This window comes from Benincasa hispida, chromosome 9 (assembly GCF_009727055.1).
Source record: "Benincasa hispida cultivar B227 chromosome 9, ASM972705v1, whole genome shotgun sequence".
NCBI classification, from domain to species: Eukaryota; Viridiplantae; Streptophyta; class Magnoliopsida; order Cucurbitales; family Cucurbitaceae; genus Benincasa; species Benincasa hispida.
Window position 1 is genome coordinate 70,753,695 of NC_052357.1, and position 8,951 is coordinate 70,762,645.

The window sequence follows — 8,951 nt, forward strand, 5'->3', positions numbered from 1 at the left end:
ACATTTGACTTAGCTTCCTCAGTGAAGAAGGATACCTCCAAAAGATCCACTGCAACGACATTAAAAAGATGGACCACTTCAAGGTAATCAAACTCCACTTAAATATTACGCACATTAGAAGACCGAACACAATTCAGACCCTCACAAATAGTCATATCCTCAAGAGTCTCAACCTCACATCCTCTTGGAATGAAATTTGGACCAATCAAATAAACATGCCTCAAATAGTCTCGGAGTACTCATCCAATGCCCTTAACTAGTTAACAGGATGGCAAGTTGCATCAACGTTGAGCTTCCACCAATAAGGGGGGGTTGGATGAGGACTTTTCTCTGCAACATGTTTTCCATAAGGACTTGACCAAACACCGTTCATCGATGTACTTATTAATTAGCAAACTGATATTATTAGAGTCAGATGGAATTTTCTGAGACAACTTGATTCTAGTCTCCCAAATCTACTAAGCAATAATCATGATGTTATCAAATTCTTAAGAAAAGCTTCGATCAATGAGCCAACACCAATAAGTCAGATTGTCCCGCCTAGTTCTGTCATCACATGGAAAATTCACATTAGTTTTAAGAAAGTGAGACCAAATGTTCTTCATAACCTAACATTTCCATGCTAGAAGAGTTGAAGTTTTGAAGTTATTCCTTAGAAAAAATGGAACATGCAAAAGATCAGTTTGAACACCTTTTCTAGTCAGATTGACTTTTGTAGGGATAAGATCATGAAAAAAAATTCATTAGTAAATTTTGGCATTTGAGGGGACCTAGCCTTAGCCTTCCGAAAGGCTTTCTACATAGCTTAGAAAGGGAAGTATCAAAGGAGCTAGCAACATCTAAACTATCCAATTTCAACCCAAGATAGTAAGTACTTTTAATAGAGAATACTCCCTTATTATCTAGATCTCATGTAATCTTGTTCTCAAACTATCGTCTAGGAAGCAGAATATGGAGAATTGCTTCCATATCACCGTGGAGAAATTCTGGCAGGATCATTTCTTCATTTCCACCGCCCCATGTTCGAATACTAAGGAGGCCATGTCGTACCCTTGAAGAGCATATGGCACCAAGATCATTTCTTTTTCCAACCACCATTGATAACTATGCTTAAACAATTGACGCCCCAGAGAATGCTTCGTCAAGCATAAGAAACAAGCATAGGAAAGATTGCAACCAAGACCTAAATTCATAAAGTTTCCTGTTTTGAAATATTTACCCCGAAGAACCCTGATGAGGAGACTGTCAGGTTGCTTTGAGATTATCTAGTTTTACTTTGCAATAAAGCCTGATTAAAAATTTGGAGATACCTAAAGCCAATCCTGTTGGAATAAATGGTATGTAACTCTTCAAGTAGGGTTACATCTTTTCAATTCTATAATTGTATTCTTTGTTAAATGGTTGCATCCTTTCATAAATAACCAAATTGAAGAAATGACACGACTATTTGAATGACCACGAATTATTCTATAAATATATCATTCTTCAATTTGTTTTCTCAATTTTTTCCATAGCCATTTTTTCTCTCATAAAACTTTCCTTCCTTTTTATAAATTTGTGCAAGTTTGGTATATCCACAAAGTTTAGTTCGTTGATCTTGTGGGTGGGGTGCTACATCCATAAGAAAGATGATCTGTTCTATCCTAGAAGGCAATTACTCTCTAAACTCAGGCACTAGGGTGAGTAAATTTGTCTTAAGGAGACAACGTGAATTCGATGGGCTTAGATCTTTAATCTATATGTTTGGTTTTAGTTTCATGTGCTTTTGCCTTTCATAACAAATCCCACCATCTTCCTTTCTTGAGTACATCCAGTGCCAACTGAGCCAATGGATCTAATTTTTATCACTCGAGAACCCCACCAGAAACTCACATAAATTTGGCTAATGTTGTCACATAAACTTTTGGGATTATCCGCAGGATTTAAAAAAGGAATTGATCGTGATTTTGAACCTGTTCTGTTCATGACTCCTCTTAACTGAGACAGACGATCTAATGCTTGAAGTCAAAATCAATTTGATTCCACCATACATATCAGGTTGGACGGATCGGGTTATATTTTAAAAGTCTTCCTTTTTCCTTTCTATCTAATCCTTTTTTCTGTTTTGGCTCGGCTATCCCAATTCCAAATATCTTCACAACTTTCAGTATCTTATCGATGGCTTCCCTTGCATTGCCCGATATGAGCAGTTTTGTTGCAGAATTAATAGTCTTTTTTGGAATAATTACCAGTCAAAAATATCTTTTAATGATAAAAATACTAATTACTTTGGTAATGACAATTGGAATGATATTAACTCCCATTTATTTATTATCTATGTTACGCTAGATGTTCTAGGATACAAGCTTTTTAATGCTCAGAATTCTTATTTTTTTTATTCGGGCCCACGAGAGTTGTTTGTTGCGATCTCTATCCTTATATCTGTCATAGGTATTGGTATTTATCCAGATTTTGTTTTCTTACTATCAGTTGACAAGGTCGAAGCTATTTTATCTAATTATTTTGCTAGATAGTTTTCATTTTTTTTTCCCTTTGATAGTAAGGAGGTTGTTATCAAGATTGTTTCAACTAGTGTCATCACATGAACTTCTGGGATAGAAAGCAACTCAGAAGTTTATGCGATAATATTAGTTGAAATAATCTTGATAACAACCTCATTATTGAAGGGAAAAAAAATCCTTCCACCTTTAGAGAACCTTCAAAATTCGGTCCTGACTTGAAAATCCGATATTTACTTTTTAATAGTCTGGTTTTAGAACATGTCAACTTGAATATATAATTCCAACTTTTAATTAAAATATGATATTATACCCTCTATATCATAAGGTCAAAAATTTGAATCCTTGCTTCTGTGCAATGTTTAAAACAAAAGAAAAGAAAAGGCATTGATACATGCCTCTAGTTACTATTAACTTAATAGAAATGACTTTCAAGGTTCTTTAAGAAATTATTATTTGTGTCATGCTCCACTCTGTTTCCTTACATCTCATATATATAATATATATAGTTTGCATTTAATTTTTAGTCTCTCGATTGTCATAAATAAAATCCGAACTTCTAGCTAGGTTCTTAAATTTAGATTTTTTTAAAAAAAGAAAAACAAAACAAGATAAAACAAAATTCTAGCATCAGAATTCTTCTATGGTGCTCACGTGAAAAATACCCTTCTTTTCAAGTTTTCATTTTGTACTTGTGTCCCAAAAATGTGATAGATCCGTAATATCCCAAATGAAATGTAACGGGACGGAGTAGAGCATGAAGTAATTTTTTTAAAAGAAAAAAAAAAAAGGCATGAAATAATTTTAAACTCCCTGAAATATCCCAAATGTGATATTAAATAGAGGACTACATTGTATTTATAAAAAGGGGGAAAATGAGGATTATTATAAATACTATGATAATAGACCATTAGATGCTCATGCTTAGCGTTCATTGATCATGTGTCATGCTCTCATTTTCCATAGTGTTATACATGTGTCTCAACATTACACATTATTAGTGTCAATGTAATCTACCTCCTACTTGCCAAATTGTCTATAAATAGTGGCATTTTGTGGGTTTTGGGAGACACACGTTGAACAAATTTTATGAAAATTAGAGAAAGTGCAAAACTTAGGGAAATTTCTTATTTTATATTTTGCTAATTTAGTTTATTTATATATTATGTTTAATTTATTTTAATATTTATTTATTTATTATATTATATTATATTTATTTTAATATTATATTCTATTGGTATCTGTGTTCCCGTTGTGCTTCTCAAGTTCACAACACGTTATAAACACGAGCTTCTATTGTTTTCCCCGCTAAAGATAAGTCCTAAAGATATGTTGGTTTGTCCCTTTTCGTTATAATTAATAAATTTTATGTTATTTTGCATATTTAATATTTATTAAGTTTCTAATATAAATACAATATCTTATAATAATACTGCCATGACAAAGCTCACAAAATTAGAATTTGTCGCTCTTGATATTAACGGCAATAATTATTTGACATGGATGTTTGATGCCGAAATCCACTTAGATGCTATGAATCTTGGAGAGACTATTAAAGAAGAAAATACGACATCCAGTCAAGACAAAGCAAAAGCTATGATTTTATTTCGTCATCATCTTAGAGATTGAAAATTGAGTATCTTACAATAAAATATCCCCATATCTTGTGAAAAAAATTTGAAAGAGAGATACGATCATCAAAAAATAGGTATTCTTCCTAAAGCTCGATATGAGTGGATGCATTTGAGGCTACGAGATTTCAAATCAGTGAGTGATCACAACTCCACATTATTTAAAATCAATTCAAAATAGTTGTTATGCAGAGAGAAAATTACTAATTTGATATGTTAGAGAAGACATTTTCTACAATTCATGTCTCGAATATGCTCCTCCAGCAGCAATATCGAGATAAAGGTTTTAAACAATATTCTGAATTAATTTCATGTCTTCTCGTGGCCGAACAAAATAACGAGTTATTGATGAAAAATCATGAATCTCGACCAACCGGAACGATACCATTCCCTAAAGTGAATGTTGTGAATTTTAATAATAATCGTGCTCGAGGTTGTAACCGTAGTAGAGGAAGAAATAATTATTATTTTCTTGGTGGTCATTCTAATCATTCAAATTTCAAAATAACCATACAAAATGATGACCATAAAGAAAAAGCTCTACAAGATAAAAGTTCAAAGTGTTGAAAATAAATGCTTTCAATGCAGAATGACTAGGAATTAGTCACGTACCTATCGTACGTCAAAACACTTAGTTGATCTCTATCAATCATCCCTGAAGGAAAAAGAAAAAAATGTGGAAGAAAATTTTGCATACTAGGATAATGACCCGTCCCAAATGACAAATTTGGATATGGTGGACTTCTTTGAATCTCTTAAAGAGAAAATCGGTGGAATTGATGGAACATAGTGTTTCCTTTGACTTAGAAAATATCTAGACTTAATGTTTTTTTTTTTTTATTCATCTCCATGTTTTTTTTCCTCTTAGTAGATTTTAACATTTGTATATTCCAAATGTTGTTTTCTTATTGTCATTATTTTCTTTTAATGAAGAAACCTGGATCATTTTCATATGTTGGGGGACTAAAAAATGAGTAAAGAAGATCTCTGTCGGACAAACAATACAACTACACATACAATACTCACAAGTAGAAAATATTTTTCCAAACTAACAATGTCAGAAGCAAAAGTCAATACAATACAGGTTTTGCAAACCTAAATGAAAAGTTTGGAAAAGCAAATATTATTTTTCCCAGAGAAACCAAATTTATAATTGACAATGCATTGTTCTATAGTCCATCAAAGAGAAATCTACTTAGTTTTAAAGATATACATTGTAATGGTTGTCATATTGAGACTAATAGAAAGAATAATATGGAGTATCTTTATATCATATCTGCCATCTCATATGAAAAACCTATACTAGAAGAGTTGTCTGCTTTATCTTCTGAATTATATTATACTCATATACGAGTAATGTAACAATAAACCTGAAGTTCATGAATCCAGACATATTTACAATTTGGCATGACCGATTAGGTCATCCAGGATCTATAATGATGAGAAGAATTATCGAGAATTCAAATAGACATCCATTGAAGAGCCAGAAAATTCTTCAATCTAATGAATTATCATGTGATGCTTGCTCTCAAGGCAAATTAATCATTAGGCCATCATCAGTCAAAGTGGGGACTGAATCACCTACATTTTTAGAATAAATTCATGGTGATATATGTGGACTTATTAACCCACCAAGTGGACTATTTAGATATTTTATGGTATTAATAGACGCATCCAACAGATGGTCACATGTGCACTTGTTATCAAGTTGAAATCTTACATTTGCAAGATTATTTGCTCAAATAATTAAGTTAAGAGCACAATTCCTGATTATACAATTAAGACCATTCGTCTTGATAATGCTAGTGAATCTACTTCTCAAACTTTTGATAATTATTGTATGTCAAATGAGATAAGTGTTGAACATCTTGTAGCTCATGCTCATACACAAAATGGTTTAGCAGAATCATTCATAAAACGTTTGTAGTTAATTTCTAGACCATTGCTTATGAGAGCTAAGCTTCCTACATTTGTATGGGGACATGTTATTTTGCATGCAGCGCCACTTGTACGCATTAGGCTAGTATCTTATCATAAGTACTCACCATTACAATTAGCTTAAGGCCATAAGCCAAATATTTCCCATCTGAGTTTGGTTGTGTAGTATATGTTTCAATTGCTCTACCACAACGTACTAAATAGGTCATCAAAAGAGGTTAGAAATACATATTGGATATGATTCCCCATCAATCATTAAATATCTTGAACCCCTGGCGAGTGATGTATCTATTACACGATTTGCTTATTGTCATTTTAATGAGACAAAATTTCCAACATTAGGGGGAGAAATTAAGAAGTTGGAAAAAAAAATTATATGGAATGCATCGTTATTGTCTCATTTAGATCCCTATACAGATCAATGTGAATTTGAACATCAGAAGATAATTCATTTGCAAGATATAGCAAATTAGTTACTAGATACATTTATAGATGCAAAAAAAGTAACTCACATCTACTAGCTGCAAATGTTCCATAAAAAATTGATATCCCAACACAGCAAGTTGTGATTAATGAGTATGGAACACGCCAAAAGTGAGTAGGCCAGTGGGTTCTAAAGATAAATATTCTCGAAAAAGAAAATAATTAATAATAAAAAAGACTTGGTTGAGGATGTAAATACCCATGAAGAAATCATTGACATGACTAGTGAAGAAGGTGAAATACCTAAAGATAATAATGAGATTTCAATAAATTATGTCATGATAGGAAAAAGATGGAACCAAACACATGACTAGTGATAGAGACTTTCATTTCACTAGGATGACCATAGGTAACATGACCTTAATCCTGAGTGAGTTATGAACTCTTGCCTATGAGGGCGGTCTTTTCATTTGTATGAGTGAGAGTGGCCAGATCGCCGACTCAACAAGCCTACCATATTGGGGATTCGGCTGATTGTGGAGTTGGGAACTCAGCTACAAAAGATGGAATTCACTCCTTTCCGAAGCAAGGATAAGTAGATAAATTGCTCCCTTAAAGGCTGATTCCGGATCTTGAAAAATGTGGCGCCACACCCTCTCCTAACCCGAGATGGGTTTATTCATAGTGGGACTATGATCTATTGTTCATTAGAGGGATCAATGATACTTAAGAAGTTAGATATAACTACAAGGGCAAAACGGTAATTTGGTCCAACTGTACTTACAAGCAATTTGTGAAAGGTCATCATATTGTTGATTGGTTATATCCAATGGACACGGAAATATATTTGTAGTGTGAAGAGTTAAGTTGTCGGTCTTCAGTGGAGTACCCGACAGTTAATGGATGGTGGATAATGTAATTAAAGAGTTTAATTAATTATTCACGTACGGTTGAAGCTTCAAGTTACAAGTCCATAAGGCCCCCTTGGTAGCTCAAAAGAATTTAATTGAGAATTAGTTTTTGAGTCAATTTGAATTGTTTAAATTAATAAGAGGGAATTTAATTATATATGATATAATTGAAATAATGTATTTAATACATTATAGTTTAATTGGAGGAATAAATATTTGAATGTGATTCAAATATATTTTCTATGAATGAGATTCATAGTGGTTAAATTTAATATAAATATGATTTATATTAAATACCCTAAAATAGAGAAAAAGAACTATAGTTTATATTATATATGATGCAATATTAAAACTATATGTTATAAACATAATATGATAAGTTATATTATTTATTATTTTGAATAATAATCCTTTTTTCTCTTAAACCACCATAATGGGTGGTTAGTTGGTTTTTTATGGCAATAGGAATAAAAAGCAATTAGTTTCTTTTTCTTCCACACAACAGATCTACACGTTTTTTAGAGCCTATACGATAGACTCTTTACACTAAATGATTGAAGCAGAAGCTATACGATAGTGTTCTTTCTCAATCGTCTTCCTCCTTCAAACTCACAAACTTCCTCTTAACCAAAATAATCAGAGCCCACCACTCCTGAGTTCTCACCCTTAGAATACCGAAGGCTCCAAGTGGTAGTATCTTCAACCTTTTGGTTCGAGTTTTCTTGAAGGAGGTCTTCAAGTTTGCTGTTTGTTTGAGGTTCGTGATAGTTCGAGGGATTTACGCGAAGAAGTGTTCTTCAAAGGTATAATCTCTGAACTCTTTTTCTTATTCAAAAGCATGCTGTAATTTTTGTTAAAATGCAAAATTTGTATGTTTACTATAAATTTATGTTTTCAATCTAAATGGAATTTGGATGATCCGCTTCCGCTCATGGATCTCTTTGTAAACGAGTTCCTTCATTAGGATCTTAAACACTTTAATTATATTAACTTTAGTGAATTTGCATCATGGTTCATAAAATAAATAAATAGGATTTATAAAAGTTACCTTCGAAGAATCCTCTTGATTACTCCAAATCTCCATGAATTTCTCCTTCAGTCTTTGTAGTAGACCATCACAAGGGTCTCTACTATTCTCAAACCTTAGATTAGATTGTGGGATCCAAATTGAGTGAGGTTTTGGGATAAGTTTTGGAGAGATGGAGGAAAAATTCATAAATATTTCTTCAACCTTGTTTTAGTTTTGAACGCTCTCAAATTCTGTTGATTAAGCTAATTATCAACTTCAACATGCAAATTAAGAGTGAAGGAGAATTTGACACTCAAATTTCCACTTAGGAAGATGGATTAGGTGTGAAAAGTGGGAAAAATCCACTTTCACCCTTTTTAAAACAAATTTCCCCTTTTTTTATTTCAATTATAATTTTCAAAAAACATATTGTAATTAAATGGGAAATTCAATATTGAAGTTTGAAAAAATTCAAAATTCAAAATTATTTAAAATATTTTATTTTAAATAAATAATTAATTAATTAATTTAATATCAAATA